We start from the raw sequence: 26,377 nt of genomic DNA on the forward strand, positions 1-26,377 counted from the left end.
TGGGGGTGGGGGTAGAGGAAGTGGTGAGGGAGGTGGGGGTGATGTGTTGTGGGGGGGGGGGGGGTCGTGCATGTATGCCATGGGAAACCGCTAGACAGTGGGGTCTCACTTGCCCAATGCCGACCTCTGCCATGTTGAGTGCCCTCTCTCCGGGCCCGCCGACCAGGTGCAGTGCCCGCCGCTCCGCAGCGGTGAGCGGCCACAGGTCCGTCACTCCCCCTCGGTCTCTCTCTCCCTGCGGTTATTTGGCGGTGCTGGCCGGTCCTGCTGATGGGGCCCACGGCGCTCAGGCCACCTGCACCCCGGCCCGGTGTGTGGCGGTGGGAGACGGCCTCCTTCCCACCCAGGGTACAGGGTGGCCCGGCGCTGCTCCACAGTGTCCCGCAGGGTCTCCAGCTCCCTGTCCATGATCCGGGGTGCCACTCCCCGTGCTGCCATCTGGGTGGCTGGGATGTGTGTGTGTGGGGAGCGGAGTCGCTGATAGACAACTGCAGCCTGTCAGCCTCTCGAGTGTCAATCCTGACCCCGAGAATCCGGTACAGATTGTTATTGGAATCGATCGTGTTCCACTTGCCAGCCCATTAATAGATCTTGAATTGATTCAGTCCCGGCATTAATACGTAGTTTCTGAATCAGAGAAACCCGCCCCCCCTATCTTTCCCCATCTCGCTTGCTGCCTCTCGCTTTCTTTTTGCTGTCTCCCTCTCACTGTCTCCCTCTCTCTCTTTCTCACTGTCTCTCTCTCTCACTGTCTTTCTTTCTCGCTGCCTTCCTCTTTCTCTCTCGCTGTCTCTTTCTCGCTGAATCCCTCTCTCGCTCTCTTTCTCTCTTTCTCGCTGTCTCTGTCTCTCTCTTTCTCGCTGTCTCTGTCTCTTTCTTTCTTGCTGTCTATCTCTGTCTCTTTCTTTCTTGCTGTCTGACTCTCTCTCTTTCTCCCTGTCTCTCTCTCTTTCTCGCTGTCTGTCTCTCTCTCTCTTTCTCGCTGTCTCTCTCTCTTTCTCGCTGTCTCTCTCTCTTTCTCGCTGTCTCTCTCTCTCGCTGTCTGTCTCTCTCTCTTTTTTGCCTTCTCTCTCGCTGTCTGTCCCTCTCTCTTTCTCGCTGTCTCTCTTTCTCGCTGTCTCCCTCTCTCTTTCTCACTGTTGCTCTCTCTCTTTCTCGCTGTCCGTCTCTCTCTCTCTCATTGTCTCTCTCTTTCTCGCTGTCTCTCTCTCTCTTTCTCGCTGTCTGTCTCTCTCTCTCTTTCTCGCTGTCTCTCTCTCTTTCTCGCTGTCTCTCTCTCTTTCTCGCTGTCTCTCTTTCTCGCTGTCTGTCTCTCTCTCTCTTTTTTGCTGTCTCTCTCGCTGTCTGTCTCTCTCTCTCTCTTTCTCGCTGCCTATCTCTCTATCTCTCTCATTGTCTCTCTCAATCTCTGCAATATTTTGTGTAATATTCCCCTGGATGTGATGTCATGAATTAGCAGTCCAGTCACAAGCCAGGCAGTCTTCCCAAAGTGCGGAATATTTTAACATTGAGTTCCCATTGGACAGCACGAGAAGCTGCAGAGCTGATCACAGCCACTGGAGAATCTGGGGGGCCATACAAATGCCAGAAATGTCATCACAAGTCTGTCAGAATCTATAGAAAGATGAGTAAAGTTGCAGATTCTAACTCTTCATCAAAATAACGGGTTCAACAAAGGCTTAGATCTCCAAACCCTGGTCTCTGTACAGATATTGACAGATGTAACGTATTTCAGGCATTTTCTAGTTTAGCTTCTGGAGAGACGCAGGGCCTTAATTAAAGGAACTTCTGAGAATTGTAGAAATACTCTGGGTATACAAGCAAATTCAGAGAACTACTTCAAGGTAAATTAAGTCTCTGGGACACGGGGGGGGGGGGGGGGGGGGGGGGGGGGGGGGGCGCGGCACAGGTCGAAACTAGGAGATGGTACCAAGACAAATGATCAACTCTTTGAACGGTCTTATTATTCAGATGGTTGGTTGCTGTGTTAAATTGTGCTCTTACAAATTGGGAGGAATGGAGTTTAGTGTACATAGAACATAGAACAGTACAGCACAGAACTGGCCCTTCGGCCCTCGATGTTGTGCCGAGCAATGATCACCCCACTCAACCCACGTATCCATCCTATACCTGTAACCCAACAACCCCCCACACCCTTAACCTTACTTTTAAGGACACTACGGGCAATTTAGCATGGCCAATCCACCTAACCCGCACATCTTTGGACTGTGTAGCACATGTTAAAAATACGACCATTGGATAAATGTCGCTCTCAATGAGTAAAGTTCACAGGACACAACTGAAGGGGGTGTCCAGCAATGAGACTTCTTAAAACTGAATACCTAGGATGCCTCTAGAGTAGTTCTACATAAGTTAGGTTACTAAGGATTGAGATCAATCATAGAAAGTATACTCAGTAATCATTATTTATCATTAAACCTGTATTTTAGGACATAGTCATGATAATCGTGTAGGTTCTGGCTACTAGCAGTGGCCACAATGCATGATGGGATTTAGGCCAGCTAACTTGCCCATGTTTTTGAGACACAGGAGATGTGTGGCCAGCAGATTACATAGTGGCCGTATTAAACAAGTGTTATCAGTGGCCCCAATATCTTCTGGAACAAGCCATGGAGTAAAGAGAAAACCAGTTCTGACATCCTGGCCCGAGGTGGACAATGGGTGGACAGGATCTGACTGTGATATCAGGATGGGAATATCTGGGAAAAACAACTTAAAATGGACACAGGCAGCGGGATTCTCCGACCCCCCCCCCCCTACTCCCCCGCCGGGAGGGAGAATCCTCGGGAGGGCAGCGCGAGTCCGGCCCCCCCCCGCCGGGAGGGAGAATCCCCGGGAGGGCAGCGCGAGTCCAGCCCCCCCCCGCCGGGAGGGAGAATCCCCGGGGAGGGCAGCGCGAGTCCAGCCCCCCCCCCGCCGGGAGGGAGAATCCCCGGGAGGGCAGCGCGAGTCCGGCCCCCCCCCCCCCGGCCGGGAGGGAGAATCCCCGGGAGGGCAGCGCGAGTCCAGCCCCCCCCCCGCCGGGAGGGAGAATCCCCGGGAGGGAAGCGCGAGTCCGGCCCCCCCCGGCGGGAGGGAGAATCCCGGCGAGGGCCAGCGCGAGAGTCCAGCCCCCCCCCACCACGCCGGGAGGGAGAATCCCCGGGAGGGCAGCGCGAGTCCAGCCCCCCCCCCCGCCGGGAGGGAGAATCCCCGGGAGGGCAGCGCGAGTCCGGCCCCCCCCCCCCCGGGAGGGAGAATCCCCGGGAGGGCAGCGCGAGTCCGGCCCCCCCGCCCGCCGGGAGGGAGAATCCCCGGGAGGGCAGCGCGGGTCCGGCCCCCCCGCCGGCTGCCGTATTCTCCGGCGCCGGTTTTCGGGTGGGGGCGGGGTTCATGCCACACCAGTCGGGGGCCGTTGGCAGCGCCCCCCCCCCCCCCCCCGGCAATTCTCCGGGCCCCGGTGGGCCGAGCGGCCGTCCATTTTAGGCCAGTCCCACCGCCATGGATTAGGCATGGTCCCACACAGCGGGACCTGGCAGGTAAGTCGGCCGGGGCGGTCCTCCGGGGGGGGGGCAGGGGGATCCGGCCCAGGGAGGGGGGTCCCCCAAGGTGGCTTAGCCCACAATCGGGGCCCACCATCTGTGGACAGGCCTGTGCCATGGGGGCACTCCTTCCTTCCGTGCCGGCCCCTGTCGGGCCCCGCCATGGCCGGCGCTGAGAAGACATCCCCCTGCTCATGCAGCAGAATACGCCGGCCGGTCTGCGCATGCGCGGAACCACGCGCGTGCGAGATCACGCCGGACTCGCGCAGTCCCTTCAGCGCCGGCTGGCACAGCGTCAACCCCTCCGGCGTCCACCTAGCCCCTGGAAGTGCGGAGAATTCCGCACTGTCGGGGGCTGTTGACGCCGGAGTGGTTGGCGCCGGTTTTCCCGCTGGTGTGGGGACTTAGTCCCCGGAAAGGAGAATCCCACCCAGGATCTTGGTAAACAACAGCTGAATGGATGGGGTTAAATCATGGGCTGGTCACAATTTTATTGGATATTTGGACATGAGAGCTTCCGGAATTAAATCGAGTCCAATTGGGATGGGCTATTGGAAATCATACAATTGATGTGTTTTTATCCGTCTTTAGTAGATCGATCTTGGCATTATCCAGGTCCATCTCTCGTCTACACAAAATCAAGCTTGGGTTAATAAAGCCATCTTAGCCAGGCTGTGTGTCTGCTCTGTTTACTAAGCTAAGGCCTAACAATGAGGGAGGAACCCGTGTAAAGGCTGGCTCAATACTCAGGCTTTGGAAACGCTCCGACAACAACACTCATTGATTAGTTTTCAGTGGGCATGCCTGAACTAGTGTCATATGACAATGAGAGACAACTTAAGGTTAAATGATTGTCCACACTCATCACAGCCATGACAATCCAATTCATTTGGACTGGGCAGGAGTCACTGCCAAGTGAGGTATGAGGTTCGGCTCTGACAGAGAGTCAGGCTTCTAAACAAGGAGGGAGAGCAGCAAAAGGAGAAGAACTCAGTGAAGGAGGGAACACAGCAGAGGAGAGTTAGAAAATTAGATTTAAATCGAGAAAGACATCCCACTGAAGCAGGGTGAGTGTACGGTTTCCTTTATTTTGAATCATCAGGTGAAGATTGGCTGTTACAATTGAATAAAGTGAATCTGGTAACTGCTGCTCTCTGTGTTCAGCTTACTGCGTTATAAAGCAACCAAACAATTGAACCCTGACCTAGCATCGCCCACTGGGACTGCAGCCCACCTTCCGAGAGATTGAAGAATGAGGAAAAAGTCTGGTTTTCTGCCACACAGATTGTTGCCCCCCCCCCCCCCCCCCCCCCCCCGGGTCAGACCAGGTAACAAAAACAGAAGAAGCTGCAAAAACTCAGCATGTTTGGTGTCAACCATAGAAAGAGGATCAGAGCTAATGTTTCGAGTCCAACGTGACGCTTCTTTGCAACGGTAGGGTATTGCACATCTACTCACGGAGGCCTTGCACCTCCGACCTTCTGATCGTTTAACCCTCCCCCCCTTTCCACTTGTTTCAAATCTCTGACTTCTCAAACTTCTTTTGGCAGTGATGATGGAAGGTCACAGTCTGAAACGTTGCCGGAAAGTTCTGCCCGTTCCTGCCAGGCGGACATCCCGCTGACGCCGAATCCCCGCTGACGGCGAAACCCCGCCGTGGGTTTCCGAGGGGTGGGGGGGTGGGGGCACAATGCAGGAAACCCCATTGGTAGCGCTGGGACCAGAAGATCCTGCTTCCAGCCAATGGCAGGCCTCCTCTGCCCCGCAGAACATGCGGCGGGAGGTGTGGAGAGACCCACCCACTAACTCTGTCTCTCTCTCCCCCCACAGACGCTGCCACGCGTGCTGAGGATAACCAGCCCTTTCTGTTCTTGATTCAGGATTCCACAGTATTTCGCTTTTGTGTCAACTCGGGGGCCAAAAGGGAAGAGCAAAACCAAGAAGGTTTCAATGATAAACCTGATCCCATAAGACTTTGGGCAGGATGTCCTGGCCCCGGACACCGGCGGGCATCGTCATGGGCACCGGGAAAATCTGGGGTCATTGCGGCTGGAATACCTCACCCTTTGGTTTATTCAAGGTTCCATTAAGTGGCATCAGTTTTCCATCGTATGAATGGTGCAGCTAAGATACAACAAATGGTCTCCCACAAGATACTGTTGACTATTCTCAGGATTTTAAAAAAAATGTATTCTTTCAAGGGATGTGGGCGTCGCTGGCTAGGCCAGCATTTATTACCCATCCCTAATGAAATGAAATGAATTTAAATTGCTTATTGTCACGAGTAGGCTTCAATGAAGTTACTGTGAAAAGCCCCTAGTCGCCACATTCCGGCGCCTGTTCAGGGAGGCGCCGGCCAGCGGGGAAGGGGCTTGGCACCACGCCAACCGGCGCCAAAGGGCCCTCCGCTGGCCGGCGCGAGTTGGTGCATACGCGCAAGCGTGTGCTGGCGTCAGCCCAGTGCATGCGCGGGGGGAAGGGGGGGGGGGTTCATCTCCACGCCAGCCATCGCGGATGACCATAGCGGCCGACACGGAAGAATAGAGTGCCCCCACGGCACAGGCCCGCCCGCGGATCGGTAGGCCACGAATGCGGGCCAGGCCACTTCCGGGGCCAGATCCCCCCACCCCCCCCTCCCCCGAAGACCCTGGAGGCCGCCCGCGCAGCCAGGTCCCGCTGGCAAATACCTGGTGTAATATATGCCGGCGGGACCGACCTACAACGGGCGGTCGCTCGGCCCATCGCGGGCCGGAGAATAGCTGGGGGGGGTGGGAGGCCGCTGCCAACGGCCCCCAACCGGCGCGGCAACATTCCCGCCACCGCCAAATCCCCAGCGCTGGAGAATACGGCAGCCGGCAGGATTCACGCCGCCCCCGGCGATTCTCCGACCTGGCGGGGTGTCGGAGAATCACGCCCATGGAGTGGCAAGCTAGTCTCAGTAACGGTGTCATGAAGCCATCAGCAATTGTTCTAAAAACCCATCTGGTTCACTAATGTCCTTTCGGAAAGGAAATCTGTCCTGAGGGTTAGGATTAGATCCTTACCTGGTCTGGTCTACATGTGACTCCAGACCACAGCAATGGCCTAACACGCCACTCAGTTCAAGGGCAATTAGGGATGGGCAACAAGTGCTGTCCCAGCCAGAAATGCCCACATCCCATGTAAATAATTTTTTTAAAAGCCACGCAGGAGAGCAATGAAATTGCCAAGTCTGGTGCCAATAAAGGCAGGGATTATATCAGTGGGTCTAACCCAGCCTGAGGAACATTTGTGACACCTCGGCAAACATTGCTGGATCTTCTTCAGACTAAGCAATGTCCCTGTCGTTGGTCTTCCCACGCCTGGTGATGCACAAGGCAGACTCACACCTGTACCCACAGCTAGTTTTACTCAGAACAGGTCCCTAGTCTGTCGCCAGAGGAGTATAGTTTGAGGGGTGCCACGCCACATCAAGCATGTGTGCCCAAGGGTGCCTCCCGCTCTTACAGTCAGCCATTGGCTTGCAGGAAGGACCCGCAGGTTGATACATGACCTGTTCAGCCATTAGAAATGGATCTCCTATTGGCCACCAGATCTGGGACTCAAACCCAGACACTCAAACTCAGACACTGTCCACCGTACCACAGGACCTCCAACAATGATGTCCTCTTGTCCTTTACTCTTACGCAGCATTTTGCTTTGTTTCAGGAGGAGGGGGCATCTTTCTCGTTACTGGAACAGCAGAGCTGTGAGACGCAGGACTTCCTCAGTTCCGTCCTGGAATGTGTTCACAGCACCAGGAGTGACTGCCCAGGTCCTCCATCGCAAAGCTGTACCTGCCCAGGTCCTCCACCGCAAAGCAGTACCTGCCCAGGTCCTCCACCGCAAAGCAGTACCTGCCCAGGTCCTCCACCGCAAAGCTGTATCTGCCCAGGTCCTCCACCGCAAAGCTGTATCTGCCCAGGTCCTCCACCGCAAAGCTGTACCTGCCCAGGTCCTCCACTGCAAAGCTGTACCTGCCCAAGTCCTCCACCGCAAAGCTGTATCTGCCCAGGGATGAGGCTCACAACTTATGTTTCTGGCTAATCAACGTTCTGAACGTCACAGGGAAATCCTGGACGAGTCAGAGAAATCAAAGGCACATCACTGGCCTGTCCAAGCTCCATCGTTAACCTCGGAGGGATTACCATCAATATTAACCCCGGTAAAGTCTGGCTGGAGAAGTGGGGATCCGAACCCTCCAGAATTATCCCGGAGCCTCTGAGATTTAAAGATTAATAAGGGGAACGATCTTGAGATCTTTTTTAAAGATTGTTTCCTTTTTGATTTTCTTCAAACGTTTTCATTTATTACTTCCCAAGATATTGGATTGGGCTTGGGGGTGGGGGTTGTGGGCGGGGAGGGGAGGGGAGGCTGTTTGATGTTTGACCAGGCGGGGTGGTCCAAAGTGGAAGGTCATGTGATCAAACACCCAAGAAAATGTCCAATCGGAATTGACAACACTATTCCAGGGATCCATTGGGAACCAAAGTTAGGATCTGGCTCCTAGTGTCCCCAGTGATAGGATCACTGCCTTCAATCCAATGAATTAGTGGATCAAGGTTGCAATAACGGTGATAATAATTAGAGTTTGGTAGGAAGAGACAGCGTGCCGCCAGATAGGGGCAGAGTTTACAAAACAACAGTAAAATACTGAATTAAGGGCTCAATATTTGAATTCCTGCAGCGCTTGCAATAAAACAGATGAATTGTCAGCTCAAATTGTTACAGGGCTCGACAGGGTAGATGCAGGAAGGATGTTTCCCCTGGTTGTGTGGGACGGGGTCTAGAACCAGTGGACAGAGTCTCAGAATAAGGGGGAGGCCAATCAGGACTGAGATGAGGAGGAATTTCTTTACTCGAAGAACGGTGAATGTTTGTAATTCTCTGCCACAGAGACCTGTGGAATCTCAGTCATTGAGCAAGTTCAAGACTGAGATCCATGGATTTCTATATCTTACAAACATTAAGGGATATGGGGTTAGTGCATGAAAATGGTGTGTTAATCATCTTTATTAGTGTCACAAGTAGACTTACATTAACACTGCAATAAAGTTACTGTGAAAATCTCCTAGTCGCCACATTCCGGCGCCTGCTCGGGTACACAGAGGGAGAATTCAGAATGTCCAATTCACCTAACAGCACGTCTTTCGGGACATGTGGGAGGAAACCAGGGCACCCGTAGGAAACCCACGCAGACACAGGGAGAACCTGCAGACTCCGCACAGTGACCCAAGCCGGGAATCGAACCTGGGCCCCTGGTGCTGCAAAACAACAGTGCTAACCACTGTGATACCGTGCCGCCCATGACATAGAAGATCAGCCATTGAATGGCGGCAGAGCGTACTCAAAGGGCTGAATGGCAAACCTGTGATCTTATTTCTCATGTTCGTATGTTCAAGCAGCACAGTGTCAATATAAACGCACCCCAAAAACTGCACAAGAATTACTTAAACAAGGAGCGACTGAAGCACATTGCAGGTGAGATAGAAACCCTTTCAGGGGATGGAGTTACTTATAAAAAGCACAAGTGCAAACTCGGGTCATGCGTGAGCGAATCTGCCCTGTGACTAGTCAAGTTGAGAATGAAATGTGCCCATGTGTCCTTATCCATAAACTCCAACTTTAATTCTTTCTGACACTGAACTTCATTGGCAAGGCTGATAACTGACATCGTACTTGACAGGAGCTGTCTCTGTAAATGTGCTCAATAGGACGAGAAGTGAAGGTATGGGAAATAATTTGCTCCTGGCCTCAGGAAAGGACACGTCAATGGCTGGACCCGCACGTAACGATCATCACACTGTCAGCTCACAGGAAAGCAACCTCTTCTGTAAGAGCAGAGACACCATAATGTGTAGTACCTGCCCAGCAATCATTCTCACAGCTTAATGTTTGATTAAGAAGCCAAGTCTCAGGATTGGCCTGTAGACTCCTAGAACTGAAGTTTGAAGCTTTAGGCCATTGCTTAAAGCAAAGATGTGGGGGAGGGAAACTCACAGGGACATTGGGAACATTTTCTTTGAACAGAATTGTTTACTTAGCATAAAAATATTGAAGATGCAAAAGAAAAATGTTTATCTCATAGAACAGTACTGCACAGAACAGGCCCTTCGGCCCTCAATGTTGTGCCGAGCCATGATCACCCTACTCAAACCTACGTATCCACCCTATACCCGTAACCCAACAACCCCCCCCTTAACCTTACTTTTATTAGGACACTATGGGCAATTTAGCATGGCCAATCCACCTAACCCGCACATCTTTGGACTGTGGGAGGAAACCGGAGCACCCGGAGGAAACCCACGCACACAGGGGGAGGACGTGCAGACTCCACACAGACAGTGACCCAGCCGGGAATCGAACCTGGCACCCTGGAGCTGTGAAGCATTTATGCTAACCACCATGCTACCATGCTGCCCCCTTTGACAATTTGAGATTCACTGTGTAAAGAAGGGGCATTGACTGTGTAACAAAGTGTCATTGCAAGGTTTTCTGCATGTCCTAGTGACGGGGGCAGCACTGGAAGAACGGGGGTAATAACTGTCCAATGTGGTGAACGTATTGCATTAACCATTCACCATGTATGTAACTGTACCACGTTGTTGCCCATGAGGGCTCCACCTATGGACCATTGTAAGGTATTACCTGTGATGTATCATGTTGGTGCCCTTGTGGGCTCCGCCCCTGGCTCCGCCCCCTTGAGGGGAGGTACAAAGAGCAGTAGCCCTGTAGGCGGCTCTCAGTAGCAGAGCAGTCTCAGGCAGGCACTGTTCTAGTCGATTAAATTGATGCAACCATCAATTCACGCAAAACAAGGAGTTGAAGTAAACTGTGGCTTGAATCGACTAGAACAGTGCCTGCCTGCGGCTGCTCTGCTAATTTAATCGACTGCAACACCACAATGGAATCGGCCCTCAAACCTGACCGACTGGAACTCGACCCGCAAGCCGCGGAGGCAAAAGAGATTTTTTCACATTGGCTCGCTGTTTTGAGGCCTACCTCGCAGCCTCCTCCTCGCCTTCCGTCTCCAACGATCAGAAGCTGAGCCTCCTCCACGCCTGGGTAAGCCATCGACTCTCTGTACAACTCGAAGAAGCCTCCACATACTCGGTCCCCCTCGCGATGCTGAAGCGTCTATACGTAAGGCCAGTGAACGAGGTGTATGCGCGGCATCTCCTCACTACTCGCCGCCAACGCCTCGGGGAATCGCTGGAGGAGTACCTAGGCGACCTCAAAGTCCTTGCGCGAAGTTGCAACTACCAGGCCGTTACGGCCACTCAACATATGGACCTCGCAGTCCGAGACACCTACGTGGCTGGAGTCAGGTCCAACTACGTGAGACAGCGCCTACTCGAGAAGGGTGCCCTCGACCTGGAAGAGACGTTAAAGCTAGCCTCCTCCCTAGAAGTAGCGTTCCAAAGCCTCAACGCATTCCTGTCTGATCACGCGACCCCCTTGTGGACCCCCGACCAGAGAGTACCCCAGGCCTGTGCTGTGCTGCTGCCCGCCAACACGGGGGGGGGGGGCTACCCTGCTATTTCTGCGGCCAGCATCAGCACCCCAGGCAGCGCTGCCCGGCCCGGAACGCAAACTGCAGCAACTGCGGGAAAAAAAGGACTTTTTGCTGAGGTTTGCCTGGCCAGGTCCGAACCCTCAGAATCGCAGACCCGACCCTCAGACTCACAGGCCCGCAGTGTAGCAGCGTGTCTGCCGACTCCGTCCCCGGGCGTGTCATCGGCCTCGTGCTGTCCGTGGGGGCAGCCAGCTCCAAGCCCGCACAACGTGTGAGACTCACGGGGGCCGCCATCTTGGCCATCCTCACCCACGCCGCCCGACACGTGCGACCGACGGAGACCGCCATCTTGGCCATCCTCGCCCACGTGGCCCGACACGTGCGACCGACGGAGGCAGCCATCTTGGGACCACACCAGCACCTCCGACTACGCTGGCTACCCGCAACTCAGCACGGTCACCCTGTACCAGTCCAGACCCAAACACCTCCGGAGCTCCATGATGATCGTCCGGGTAAATGGACACGAAATTCCTTGCCTGTTCGACTCCGGGAGCACGGAGAGCTTTATTCATCCAGACATAGTAAGACGCTGCTCGCTCCCAATCTTTCTGGTGCACCAAACCATCTCCCTTGCTTCTGGGTCGCACTCGGTGCAGATCCAGGGATGCACTACCGCAACCCTAGCAATACAGGGCGCCGAGTACGCCGATTATAAACTATATGTACTCCCCGACCTCTGCGCTCCTCTCCTGTTGGGACTGGATTTCCAGTGTAACCTGAAGAGCCTAACTCTGAAATTCGGCGGGCCCCTACCCCAACTCACCATATGCAGCCCTGCGACACTAAAAGTCGACCCTCCCCCGCTCTTCGCAAATCTCACCGATGACTGTAAGCCAGTCGCCACCAGAAGCAGGCGGTATAACATTCAGGACAGGACTTTTATCCGGTCCGAGGTCTTTTATCAGGATTTTTATCAGGTCCAAGCAACTCTTGTGGGAAGGGATCATAGAGGCCAGCAATAACCCCTGGAGAGCTCAGGTGGTGGTCGTCAGGACCGGGGAAAAGACCCGGATGGTTGTAGGTTACAGCTAAACCATAAACCGGTACACGCACCTTGATGCGTACCCCCTTCCCCAGATTGCAGACATGGTAAATCAGATCACACACTACTGGGTATTCTCCACGGTGGATCTGAATTCTGCATATCACCGGCTCCCAATCCGCCCGGGGGACCGCCACTACACGGCCTTTGAGGCAGCCGGCCGCCTCTTCCACTTCCTCCGTGTCCCCTTCAGCGTCACAAACGGGGTCTCGGTCTTTCAAAGAACCATGGACCGAATGGTGGACCAGTACGGGCTAATTGGCATCGTACTCAGCATCTCACTCGGCCATTTCAGATGGCATCTCAGATGGCATCGCTGCGGGTCTGGAGTGACATGTAGGCCAGACTGGGCAAGGATTGGATTGGATTTGTTTATTGTCACATGTACCGAGGTACAGTGAAAATGGCATGCTTCCTTCCCTAAAGGCCATTAGTGAACCTGATGGGATTTTATGACAATCGACAATGGTTTCATGGTCATCGTTAGGCGTTTAATTCCAAGTTTTTTTTATTGAATTCAAATTTCACCATCTGCCTTGGTGAGATTGGAACACAGGTCCCCAGAACAGTACCAGGGCAGCACGGTAGCATGGTGGTTAGCATAAATGCTTCACAGCTCCAGGGTCCCAGGTTCGATTCTCGGCTGGGTCACTGTCTGTGCGGAGTCTGCACGTCCTCCCCGTGTGTGCGTGGGTTTCCTCCGGGTGCTCCGGTTTCCTCCCACAGTCCAAAGATGTGCGGGTTAGGTGGATTGGCCATGCTAAATTGCCCGTAGTGTCCTAAAAAGTAAGGTTAAGGGGCGGTTGTTGGGTTACGGGTATAGGGTGGATACGTGGGGTTGAGTAGGGTGATCATTGCTCGGCACAACATCGAGGGCCGAAGGGCCTGTTCTGTGCTGTACTGTTCTATGTTCTATGTTCTACTCCGGTCTCTGGAATACCAGTCCAGTGACAATAACACTAGATCGCCGCCTCCCCCTCTGGTCAGGACACTGGGAGGACCTTCGCGGCTCCTCCTGTTAGAGAACATTTTACATCTGTCTAAGAGGTCAAACAGGGTCTTTCATTTATCCTTCCCAAAAGAAGGCACCTCCCCACATGGCAGCACTCCCTCAGTCCCACACTCGAGTATCGACCTGGAAAATAAACTATGTAAATATACCTGACCATGAATGACCACTTCCACAAATAGTGAGGGGGAGATCTGAGCTCAGCTACACTATCACTATAAGCACCAGGACACTAAACCCAGTCTAAACCGGTCCAGCTTTCCAATCTTTATAAACATGTACCCTCTGTCTCTCCAACATCATCTCTTCTTTTAAGATCCTCCTTAAAACGGAACTCGCTGACCAAGATTTGGATCATTCCTCCCAATACCTCTTTGTTTTTCTCAATGGACATTCATTTAATAACAATAATAATGGCTTATTGTCACAAGTAGGCTTCAATGAAGTTGCTGTGAAAAGCCCCTAGTCGCCACATTCCAGCGCCTATTCGGGGAGGCTGGTACGGGAATTGAACCTGCGCTGCTGGCCTTATTCTGCATTACAAGCCAGTTTAGCCCAATATGCTAAACCAGCCCCTAATTTCTAATTACACCTCCCTGCTTTGCCTTGAGATGCTGTACTTCTTGGGTTTTTGGAATCCAAGTTGCTGTTTAAGTGCACATCAATCACAATTCGAAACATCCCAAATATATATTTTTTTAAAAAACAGTAATTTCCAGCTGGTTTCTTTGACCTTGACAACGTGACTTCTCCCCAGGCCAGCAGCCGGGGTTTTACAAGCAGATGCTAACTTGCAGAAACTTCCCACAGTAATTAGCTTCTAATTAACACCATGATGTGCCTATTTAGTTCATGTCCCTGTACAGAGTACCTCAAGAACAAGAGTGATGTTAAAGGAGCCGGTTGCAGACAGCGTTATCTCAGAGGGTTCTTTCATTCACCATTGGCGGCCATGTCCTCAACTAAGCTCTGGCATCTCCCTCTCACCCTTACCAACACTCCTCAAAACCAAGCCTGTGACCAGATTTTGGACATTAGTCAAATTTAGTTTCAGCTCCTGTGAAGTACCGTGGGACATTTTCTAATGTTCAAGATGCTGTGTTGTCTGTGTGTGTGACTTTGACTGTATGTATAAATATCTGTGTGCATGTGTGTGTGTGTGTGTGTGATTGTGTGTGTGAAGTGTGCATGTGTCTGTGTTTGTATCATATCTGCATTTATCAGAGTATTTGTGTGTGCAGTGTGTGTATGTGTTTGTATGCGAGTTTGCATCTGTATCTGTTTATCTGTGTGTGCTTCTGAGAAACAGCGTGTAGCATCTGTGAGTGTGTATCTGTGTGTGAATGCATGTATCTGTATATGTATCCATGTGGATGTGTTATCTGTGTGTGTGCATGTATATATCTGTGTGTACATATATATGTGTCTGTGTGTGTATATATCTGTGTGTGTATGTGTATATTTGAGTGTGCATATGTATATATATGTGTGTGCATGTATGTGTATATCTGTGTGTGTTTGTGTGTGTTTGCGTGGATATCTGTGTGTATGTATATATATCTGTTGTGTGTGTATATATGTGTATGTCTGTGTGTGCGTTTGTGTATTTCTGTTTGTGTATATATATGAGTCTGTGTGTGTATATCTGTTTGTATATATGTGTGTGCGCATATGGGATATCTGTATGTGTGTATATATGTATATGTGCATGTGTATATGTATGTGTGTGTGTGTATATATATATATATATATATATATATGTGGGTGTGTAAGTGTGTATATCTGTGGATGTATATGTGTGCATGCGTATATCTGTGTGTGTATGAATGTGTGTGTTTGTGTATGCGCCTGCGTGTGTTGTGTGTGCATATGTGTATATCTGTGATTGTATATGTAATAATAATAATTTTTATTGTCACAAGTGGGCATACATTAACACTGCAATGAAATGACTGTGAAAATCCCCTAGTCCCCACACTCCGGCGTGTGTTCGGATACACAGAGGGAGAATTCAGAATGTCTAACTCACCTAACAGCACGTCTTTCAGGACTTGTGAGAGGAAACCGGAGCACCCGGAGGAAACCCACGCAGACACGGGGACAGCGTGCAGACTCCGCACAGACAGTGACCCAAGCCGGGAATCGAACCTGGGATCCTGGAGCTGTGAAGCAACAGTGCTAACGCGATGTATACACGTGTGTGTGTGTGTATATCTGTGTATGTGTGTAGGTGTGTAAATATGTGTGTGTGTATATGTGTATATCTGTGTGTATGTTCCTGCAAACCCCAATGCTTTTGTTTTATGTCTGTGTATTCTCGTTTTTTGGGGGTGCAGCTCCTGAAGATTTCAACAAGAGAATTAAAGAGTTAAAGAGAGTTAAAGCTGTTGTCGGAGTTTCTGACATACTGAACTGCCAACTATGGCAATAGTTTTTGTTGTACACTCTCAGTTCCATTCCGATACACCGGAGGCCTCCACTATACTCCCATCCTGTAAAGTTCCGGCTGCAAATATTAACATTTTAATCTAAAAGTTTTAACTAGGGGAATCTGGATGTGTCCATTCTTAGTGCTCGCTGATTATTTTCGATCCCTCGGCATGCTTCCGTAGAATAAAGGCAGAATTGTTAACTATTCCTTAATCTCCTCAGTATAACGAAAGGCCTTCCAACTTCCCGACATCTAGTTGGAAGATAGGATCAAAAGCAGATCGTTTAGCCCCTCAGATTTGTCCTGCCGTTCAAACAGATCACGACTGACTGACTGACCCACATCTCAATTCCATATGTTCGCTTTGGTTCCGGAACCCTTGATCACTGGCTCCCATTAATTGTTACAGTTTTAAAATTTTCAATTGAGCCCCAGTCTCAGCAACGTTTGTGGGGAGATGTTTCCAGATTTCAGACACATTCGGTGTGGGAATAACTGATTCATGAACAGTCTGGCTCCAGATTTTGGATTTGCCCCTTATTCCCAGAGGAAATAAGTCTCTCCATCCACCCCATCACATTCATTAATCATCTGAAACAACTTCATTAGATCATCCTTTAATTTGATGTCTTCTTGGGAATCTAGCCTAATCTCTATAACCTTGGGCGGCACGGTAGCACAGTGGTGAACACTGTTGCTTCACAGTGTCAGGGTCCCAGGTTCGATTCCCGGCTTGGGTCACTGTCTGTGCGGAATCTGCAGTTTCTCCCCGTGTCTGCGTGGGTTTCCTCCGGGTGCTCCGGTTTCCTCCCACAAGTCCCGAAAGACGTGCTGTTGGGTGAATTGGACATTCTGAATTCTCACTCCGCGTACCCGAACAGGCGACTAGGGGATTTTCACAGTAACTTCACTGCAGTGTTAGTGTAAGCCGACTTGTGACAATAACAAAGATGATTATTATTATATTCACATGGATTAATCCTGGACACCTGGATATTATTCGGGGGGAATGTGTGCTACACACCCTCCACGTGTGGTGCTCAGAGATGAACCCAGCAACACGAGAGAGTAAACTCCACAAGCATCAAACCGTCCTTTCTTGTTTTACACAGGGACATCGGGCGGGATTCTCCGATCCCGGGGCTAAGTGTGAACGGCGTTGTAAACGGCGGAGCGTTTTACGATGGCGTCATCTGGCCCCTAGGTTCAGCGATCCTGCGCCACACGGGGAACCAGCACGGCACTGGAGCGACTCACGCAGCTCCAGCTGCCGACACGGCATCAGGACGGGTACCGCGGGTCCACGCTTGCGGACCACGAGAACGGCGCCGAAATCGGCGGGCACTCGGCCCATCACGAGGGGAGAATCGCCGGTGACCGGAGAATCGGCAGACCACGTCAGAGAGGCATCGCGTGATTCGCGCCACCCCCCCCCCCCCCCCCCCCCCCACGGTGATTCTCCAACCCGGCGCGGGGCCGGAGAATCCCGCTCATAGTTCCAAAATTTTGGCTATTTGAAAAAAAATCCAGTTGCCTTTGGTGAATAATTGAACTACTTTCCAAGATAAAGACAGGCTGGTTAGTCCCGACAAAGTGCTTGTCCTGGCAACGGCTGTGGCGGCTTCTCGGAATCAGACGGAATCAGAATTTTGGTCTGCAGATACCAGCAGGCTGGTGCATAGCAACCCACGAGGCTGGTGCATAGCGACCCAGGAGGCTGGTGCATAGCGACCCACGCGGCTGGTGCACAGCGACCCACGCGGCTGGTGCATAGCGACCCACGCGGCTGGTGCATAGCGACCCACGCGGCTGGTGCATAGCGACCCACGCGGCTGGTGCATAGCGACCCACGCGGCTGGTGCATAGCGACCCAGGAGGCTGGTGCATAGCGACCCAGGAGGCTGGTGCATAGCGACCCACGCGGCTGGTGCATAGCGACCCACGCGGCTGGTGCATAGCGACCCACGCGGCTGGTGCATAGCGACCCACGCGGCTGGTGCATAGCGACCCACGCGGCTGGTGCATAGCGACCCACGCGGCTGGTGCATAGCGACCCACGCGGCTGGTGCATAGCGACCCACGAGGCTGATGCATAGCGACCCACGAGGCTGGTGCATAGCGACCCACGAGGCTGGTGCATAGCGACCCACGCGGCTGGTGCATAGCGACCCATGCGGCTGGTGCATAGCGACCCAGGAGGCTGGTGCATAGCGACCCACGCGGCTGGTGCATAGCGACCCAGGCGGCTGGTGCATAGCGACCCACGCGGCTGGTGCATAGCGACCCAGGCGGCTGGTGCATAGCGACCCACGCGGCTGGTGCATAGCGACCCAGGAGGCTGGTGCATAGCGACCCATGCGGCTGGTGCATAGCGACCCATGCGGCTGGTGCATAGCGACCCACGCGGCTGGTGCAAAGCGACCCACGCGGCTGGTGCATAGCGACCACGAGGCTGGTGCATAGTGACCCACGCGGCTGGTGCATAGCGACCCACGAGGCTGGTGCATAGCGACCCATGCGGCTGGTGCATAGCGACCCACGAGGCTGGTGCATAGCGACCCACGCGGCTGGTGCATAGCGACCCAGGAGGCTGGTGCATAGCGACCCACGCGGCTGGTGCATAGCGACCCACGCGGCTGGTGCATAGCGACCCAGGAGGCTGGTGCATAGTGACCCACGCGGCTGGTGCATAGCGACCCACGAGGCTGGTGCATAGCGACCCACGCGGCTGGTGCACAGCGACCCACGAGGCTGGTGCATAGCGACCCAGGAGGCTGGTGCATAGCGACCCAGGAGGCTGGTGCATAGCGACCCACGCAGCTGGTGCATAGCGACCCACGCAGCTGGTGCATAGCGACCCAGGAGGCTGGTGCATAGCGACCCACGCGGCTGGTGCATAGCGACCCAGGAGGCTGGTGCATAGCGACCCAGGAGGCTGGTGCATAGCGACCCACGCGGCTGGTAAATAGCGACCCAGGAGGCTGGTGCATAGCGACCCACGAGGCTGGTGCATAGCGACCCAGGAGGCTGGTGCATAGCGACCCACGCGGCTGGTGCATAGCGACCCAGGAGGCTGGTGCATAGCGACCCAGGAGGCTGGTGCATAGCGACCCACGAGGCTGGTGCATAGCGACCCACGCGGCTGGTGCATAGCGACCCAGGAGGCTGGTGCATAGCGACCCAGGAGGCTGGTGCATAGCGACCCAGGAGTCTGCACGCAAGCTTCGTATGTAAAACCCTCACTGCCCCTTGTGGCTCAGCTTGACTTTTATCGCAATGCCTGTCCTTGCAAATCTCGTCACGCCTGCATTGTGACTTTGACGTGCTCGATACGTTCGAAGCTTTTCTGTTCAGCAACCTGCCAGCTCATTTGAGAACAGCTGAATTAGTTTCATCGACTGGAAACAACTGCCAGTGACCACAATGATCACATACACTTCCCACGTCATGTGTCACAGGGTGAAGCTCTCCTCTCTGAGTCGGGGGGGAGGGGGGGGTCACAGGTTAAAGTCCCCGGGACTGCAGCACAAAATCTAGGCTGACGCTCCGAGTGCAAGTACAGAGGGAGTGGAGTATTGTCCTTTTGGAATGAGAACCTCCCTCTCACACCATACTAGGGAGAGCAATGAAGGTCTCTCTGGCATCCTGGCCCGATAGCTATCCCTCAACCATGCACTTTCCAGAGATGAAACCTTCTACAGAAATGCAGCATAATGTAACAATACAGGACTGCAATAAGTTATAGAAACATGGACTAAGATTTCACAGATTCGACATTGCTTCCCCCGCCCCGTCCCCCCCACCCAGGCCGTTGACTTCGGCGGGTCAGTGACATCCTGCCGAGCGGGAGGGGCTGTAAGATTCTGGCCACAGAAAACAGGAGCAGAATGTTGGCCATTCGGCCCTTCGAAACTGCTCCGCCATTCAGTATGATTATGGCTGATCCTCTATTCCTCTATCTCAACGCCGGACTCCTGCACTCACCAAGGCTCTGTACAGCAGTAGGACGTCCTTGCTCCTGTACTCAAGCCTTCTTGCAATGGAGGCCATTTGCCTTCCTTGCCGCCTGCTGTACCTGCATGCTTACACTCATGTCTCTTTGTACATCAACATTTCCCAATCTGTCACCATTTAAATAATACTCTGCCATTCTGTTTCTCTGTCTGAAGTGGATAACTTCACACTAATCCACGTTGGACTGCATCTGCCATGTATTTGCCCACTCACTCAACTTGTCGAAGTCAACTTGAAGCCTCTTCGCGTCCTCCTCACCACTCACCATTCTCACCCACGTTTCTGTCACCGGCAAACTTGAAAATATTACATTTGGTTGCCTCATCCAAATCGTTGGGCGGGATTTTCCAACTGTGCCTGCCCGACGTCGGGAAATTCCAGCCCGATGTCAATGGACCTTTCCACGGTCCGCGTCCCGCCCGTGGTGGTCTTGCCATAGGCAGGGAGGAAGAATCCAGCCCATTGTACATCGCGAATATGTGTGGCACAAACACTAATCCCTGTGGGACCTCACTAATCACTGCCTGCTACTCGCAAAAAGACCTATTGATTCCTACTCTCTGTTGAAATGAAATGAAAATGAAATCAAAATCGCTTATTGTCACAAGTAGGCTTCAAATGAAGTTACTGTGAAAAGCCCCTAGTTGCCACATACCGGCGCCTGTTTGGGGAGGCTGGTACGGGAATCGAACCGTGCTGCTAGCCTGCCTTGGTCTGCTTTCAAAGCCAGCGATTTAGCCCAGTGTGCTAAACCAGCCCTGTCTGCAAACCAATTCTCAATCCATGTCAATGGGTGCGATCTTCCAACCACGCTCCGCTGGAAAAGCAGCCCGTGGTGGCGTACCATGGCCAGTGCAAGCTGGGAGATCCCATTCCCAGGATCTACCCGGCTGGCCACACCTCGCAAGGTTCAACGCAATCTCATGGGGCCAACAATGGGTAGGATGACCTTTTGGCAAATTTGCATATTAGAGCGAGGCCGTAAGCCTTACTCTAATGTGCAAACTCCCAGGACACCCGATTCAAACCCTTCGCCTCGGAGATCTGGAGCGAGCGCTGTTGGTACTGGTCCCCACAAACCGAAACCAGACGGAGCAGCACCCGCGAGGGTCTCCGTGGGGATCGGAGGCCCCAGCAGCATGCTCTTTGGGCAGGGTGCTTACCTGGCACTGCTGGTGCCACCTGTGTACCCTGGCAGTGCCAAGATGCCCAGGTGGCACTGCCAGCTGGCAGGGGCACACCTTTGGACTGTGGGAGGAAACCGGAGCACCCGGAGGAAACCCACGCAGACACGGGGAGAATGTGCAGACTCCGCACAGACAGTGACCCAAGCTGGGAATCGAACCTGGGACCCTGGAGCTGTGAAGCAACAGTGCTAACCACTACTCGGAGCTCCCTGTTGTTAAAAACGGGGCTATGTGCGACCTTGGCCATGCGTTCCCTGTATAGGCCCCTTATTCAATGCAAGTCGCGTTGAATAGCCACGTGTTTCTTGGCACTGCGAGTGCAGGGAAACACGTGGCTAAAGGTGCTCGCTCGGGGACTTTGTTCCCTTCTGGGAAGATCAAGCCCAAAATATTATCCCCAATCCCATGTGCTGTAATTGTAAATACTAACCTCTTATGTGGGCCTTTAGCAAAAGGTTTCCAAAAATCCAAATACACCATATCTATTGGTTCACCCTTATCTATTCTGCTTATCAATTGAATAACTGGTTGAAACAGATTTTCAGAAGCAAGATTCAGAATTTTATGTTTGAATTAGGATACCTTGCTTTCTTCCAAACTCAGGTGGGTAATGGTCTGGTCTGGTTCTTTCTTTCATACAGAATGGTGCATGGTTAGGTACAATCAGGACTCTGCTCACACGGCGTACAGAAATAAAGAACTGATGATCACTGGCTACTGTATTTCACTCGTCTTAACAGCACAAAGGGCAATCTTTCAGCTGTCTTCAACAGTGTAAAATGAACAATATCGGACCCATTTTCCTTTCCCAGCAATGTAACCGAGGAAGCACTCAGCCAGTCGTCACCTGCACGCCGATTACTGTTGTGTTTATTACACTATCAAAGGTAATTATAGTCAGTGATTTTCAGGAGGGCAGTTATTGTCAGTAAAGGAGCATTTCAAGGACATTTCAGCTCATTAATCCGGGAAGACAATAAGACGGTTGCATTGCATCGCAGGTTCAACCTCCAGGTACTCATCTAGTATTTCCAGAATCGCTGATGGAATGCTAATAGAACATAGCTAAGAGCACAATACGATGCTTCTAATATTTCTTGTTCCTCTTCAATGCCCTTTGATTGCGGCAGACACCAGTTCGCACTGGAGTCAGAGGGAGAAAGCTCCAGTTGGAGGGGAGTGATGTTCCCAGCGGTGCAATCACACTTTGTGGAAAATCAAACTCCCCCCACCCTCTGTACCTTTGACACAGGTTGCTGCTTGGGCCTGACGGAGGCCTGACAAGCCAATAGGAATAGAGAGTTCTGAACAGTATTCGTGTTTCTCAATTCACACTGGGCGGGATTCTCCGGTTGGTGGCGGCAAAATCGCGTTTGCCGATTGGCCGGAGAATCCCCGTTTGCGCTGAGATCAGGTAGGCGCCACATTTACGATGCTCCACCCCCTGAAAAACGGCATACTCGTCTGAGGCCCTCCCCCGATGCTCCATCCCCGACGGGCCGAGTTCCCGATGGCGTGGAACACTAACCGTTTCTTTTCCCCGTGGAGCCGGTGTGGCGGCTGCGGACTGAGTCCACTGGCAGCGGGATCTTTGTCGGGGGCTGGGAGGACTGGTGGGAGGGTTGGGGGGGGGGGGGGGGTCCGGGGGTGGCGAGGCTGGTTATGGGACGGCAGTTTTTGGCAGGCCAGGTCCCCGTGTGGCCGACACCATGTTGCACGGCCGCTGGAGACCGTCACCGTGCGCATGCGTGGCCACGGACCCGGCAATTCTCCGGCTGTAAATGGAGGGCTTTACGCTGCACGGCCGCTAGTCCCCCATCAGACGGAGGATCGGTGCAGCTTTTGCATCATTTTTCCTGGCATAAAACGTCACTGTTCCCGGGCCGGCGTGAGCACTTAGTCTTCTTCGTTTCCTCCTGAGAATGACTCAAATTTAAAATTCTGATCATTTTTATCAAATTCCTCCAAGGCCTCCCCCCCCCCCCCCCCCCCCCCCCCCCCCCGCCACTGTAATCGCCTCCAATCCTACAGCCCTCCATGATCTCCGTGATCCTCGAATTCTGTCCCCTTATCCATTTCTGATTATTATAACTCCACCATCGGCAGCCAGGCCTATCAGCTGCCAGCGGGCCCAATGATCTGGAAATTCCTCCCGGAAACTCTCCACCTCCCTTTCTTCATTTAAAACATTCCCTCAAACCCACCTCTTTAACGGAGCATTTGATCACCTGTCTAAATATCTCCTTGTCTGCCTCGACATCCAACGTTTGCCCGACAACACTCCAACAACAAGCCTTGGGACATTTCACCACAGATATAGGCGCAATATAAATGCAAGTTGTTGTTGCTCTGGTAACTTTAAGGAAAAGTCCACAGGCAGTGAAAATGAAATGAAATGAAAATCGCTTATTGTCACGAGTAGGCTTCAATGAAGTTACTGTGAAAAGCCCCTAGTCGCCACATTCCGGCGCCTGTTCGGGGAGGCTGTTACGGGAATCGAACCGTGCTGCTGGCCTGCTTGGTCTGCTTTCAAAGCCAGCGATTTAGCTCTGTGCTAAACAGCCCCTAAGAAAGAAAGTGAAGAAAGGAAGAATAATATAAAAAGGGAGATAAGAAACGAAAAAGGGAGATGAGGATAACAGAGAAGAACGATAGATTCAAGATGTCCGACCGCTCCCTGAAGCTCGCAGCAAGCTGTAGTTTGGTGCTGTTAGTAGAGTTTAAATTTTTATTGTTACTCTGTGCTTCAAAACTGAGAGTCCAACAGCTGGGTGTTGGCAGCTGCTGTCCATGTACAGGCGGGAGGTGGTGGCACAGTGGTATTGTTGCTCGACTAGTAGTAGAGACTCAGGATAAAGATCTGGGGACACGGGTTCCAATCCCATCAAGGCAGGTGATGGAATTTAAACTCAATAAAATATCTGGCATTAAAAAGTCTAATGATGACCATGAAACTATTGTCGATTGTGGTGAAAACCCATCTGGTTCACTAATGCCCTGTAGGGAAGGAAATCTGCTGTCCTTACCCGGTCTGGCCTACGTGTGACTGCAGACCCACAGCAACGTGGTTGACTCTTCACTGCCCCCTCAAGTGTAATTAGGAATGGGCAATAAATGCTGGCACAGCCTGCGACACCCACGTCTAATGAATTTTTAAAAAGATGCAATTAAAAAAAAAACTAGTATTTTGAGAAATCGGCCATCTGAGTTTTCACCTTGTCTCATGTTGTCTTTACCTTGTTATTTAAAATGTGACAATTGCAGCCAAGTCTCCGTTTCCGTGGTACAACATCTTCATGGTTAAGTTACTGAACTTTTTATGAACCATATACGGGATGTGGGTGTCACTGGTCAGGCCAGCATTTATTGCCCATCTCCAATTGCCCTTCAGAAGGTGGTGGTGAGCTGCCTTCTGGAATCACTGCAGTCCCCGAGGTGTAGGTACACCTACTGTGCTGTTAGGGAGGGAATTCCAGGATTTTGCCCCAGCGACAGTGAAGGAATGGCCGATTTATTTCCAAGTCGGGATGGTGAGTGACTCGGAGGGGAACCTCCAGGTGGTGGGGGTCCCAGGTATCTGCTGCTCCTGTCCTTCGAGGTGGTAAAGGTTGCAGGTTTGGAAGGTTCTGTCGAAGGGCCCTTGGCGGGTTCCTGCAGTGCACCTTGCAGATGGTACACACGGCAACCACAGTGCGTCGGTGGTGGATGGAGTGAATGTTGAAGGTGGTAGATTGGGTGCCAAACAAAAGGGATACTTTGTCCTGGATGGTGTTGAGCTTCTTGAGTGTTGTTGGAGCTGCATTCATCCAGGCAAGCGGAGAATGTTCTATCACACTCCTGATTTGTGCCTTGTAGATGGATGGGCAGACTTTGGGGAGTGAGTAGGTGAGTTATCCACTGCAGAAATCTCAGCCTCTGACCTGCTCTTGTAGCCACACTATTTATACGGCTGGTCCAGTTCAGTTTCTGAGCCAGTAATCGCGAGGCTTGGAATAACGACCTTGGTTCAATCGCACCAGGACATCCCGGGAACTTAAATTCAATTAATTCAATAAAGTTCTGGAATAAAAAGCTAATCTCAGTAATGGTGACCATGAAACGAGCGAATTGTTGTAAAAACTAAGTTGGTGCACTGACGTTCTCTCGAGAAGGGATTTTGCTGTTCTTACCCTGTCTGGCCTATATGTTGCTCCAAACCCACACAATAGGCAGAATTTAATAATAATTGTAATAATATAATAATAATCGCTTATTGTCACGAGTAGGTTACAATGAAGTTACTGTGAAAAGCCCCTAGTCGCCACATTCCAGCGCCTGTTCAGGGAGCCTGGTACGGGAATTGAACCCGCACTGCTGGCCTTGTTCTGCATTACAAGCCAGCTGTTTAGCCCGCTGTACTAAACCAGCCCCTGAATGCCATCGCCATGGCGATTCCTCCCTCCTCCACCTCGAGTGGCGAGAAGCCCCATTGCAGCCCTTCTCCTCTGCTGTCAATTGAGGCTCTTGTGGAGAATGAATGTCCACTTAAGGACCTGACCTTGCTGCTGGTGGTATGAACCCGGTGATGAGTAGGGAGGGGGACGCGGGGGGGGGGGGGGGGGGGGGGGGGGGGGGGGGGGGGGGGGGGCTTGCTTGAGGTGGGGGGGGCGGTGCTTGCTCATGGGATCCTGAGGGGTCGGGGGGGGGGGGGGGGGGGGGGGGGGGGTTGTGTTTGAATGCTCTGGCATTGCATGTGAAGGACATTCAATCAGGAGCTGAGTTTGGTTGAATGAGCCCCCCCCACCCCCAGTACTTGTGAAGGGCCAGTAAATCCCACTCCCCCCCCCCCACCACCCACCCCCCCCCCCCCCCCCCCCCCCCCCCCCCCACCCCCGAATGGATGATTCTTCATTGTCAAAAAGTCTTCATTTCCATCTCTAACATTTGGATAACTGATTTAAAATGTTTAGAACACAGTAGAAGCATCCCAAAATGCTTCACAAATTTAGCACTGAGACACACTGGACATTGTTACGACCGGTTCCCAGGTGAGGTTCCCTAAATTTGTCAAACCAGACAGCATCCCTCAGTTTGTTACTGTCATGACCCCATGAGGGCAACGGGGAAGCCTTTATTGATCTACCCAAGGGGCTCGTAGGGTGTGAGCTTCCCAGTTAGGAGGTGGAGGCCGCCCAGCTGGGCTCACTGGAACTAAGTATAAAAACCAGCCCGAGCAGGGGCTGGGGTGCCGGCTGTCCCAATGGGGAACTGTGACTGTGGATAGTTACTGCCGTGGGCAGGTTATTGTGAAAAGCAAATAAATATTTTTCTTCTGACCACTGGTCATTAAAGTTACCCTCCGTCCCTTCGATGAGAACTATGTCGATAAAATCCCACAATTTGTTAAAAACCCGGATGAGCACACTAATTGGCTAACGTCCGGCCCCCCCTCTTTCCTTTGAGCTGTGGCCTTTGCTTATTTGGCTGACTTCAACAATCAGAGAGAGGTAAAGATATACCTGGAACAAACTTTCTCAGGAGTTCTGCCGACTGGCGTTGTGCCTCTGTGTCACACACAC

General features: G+C 52.4%; 1 protein-coding gene across 3 annotated transcripts in view; it reads right to left on the reverse strand.

The window, feature by feature from the left end:
* Positions 1–26,377, reverse strand: part of LOC119974428 (FERM domain-containing protein 5-like) — a 336,354-nt gene that overhangs the window by 198,551 nt on the left and 111,426 nt on the right. The gene's annotated exons all lie outside the window — the stretch shown is intronic.

This window comes from Scyliorhinus canicula, chromosome 12 (assembly GCF_902713615.1).
Source record: "Scyliorhinus canicula chromosome 12, sScyCan1.1, whole genome shotgun sequence".
Taxonomy (NCBI): Eukaryota; Metazoa; Chordata; class Chondrichthyes; order Carcharhiniformes; family Scyliorhinidae; genus Scyliorhinus; species Scyliorhinus canicula.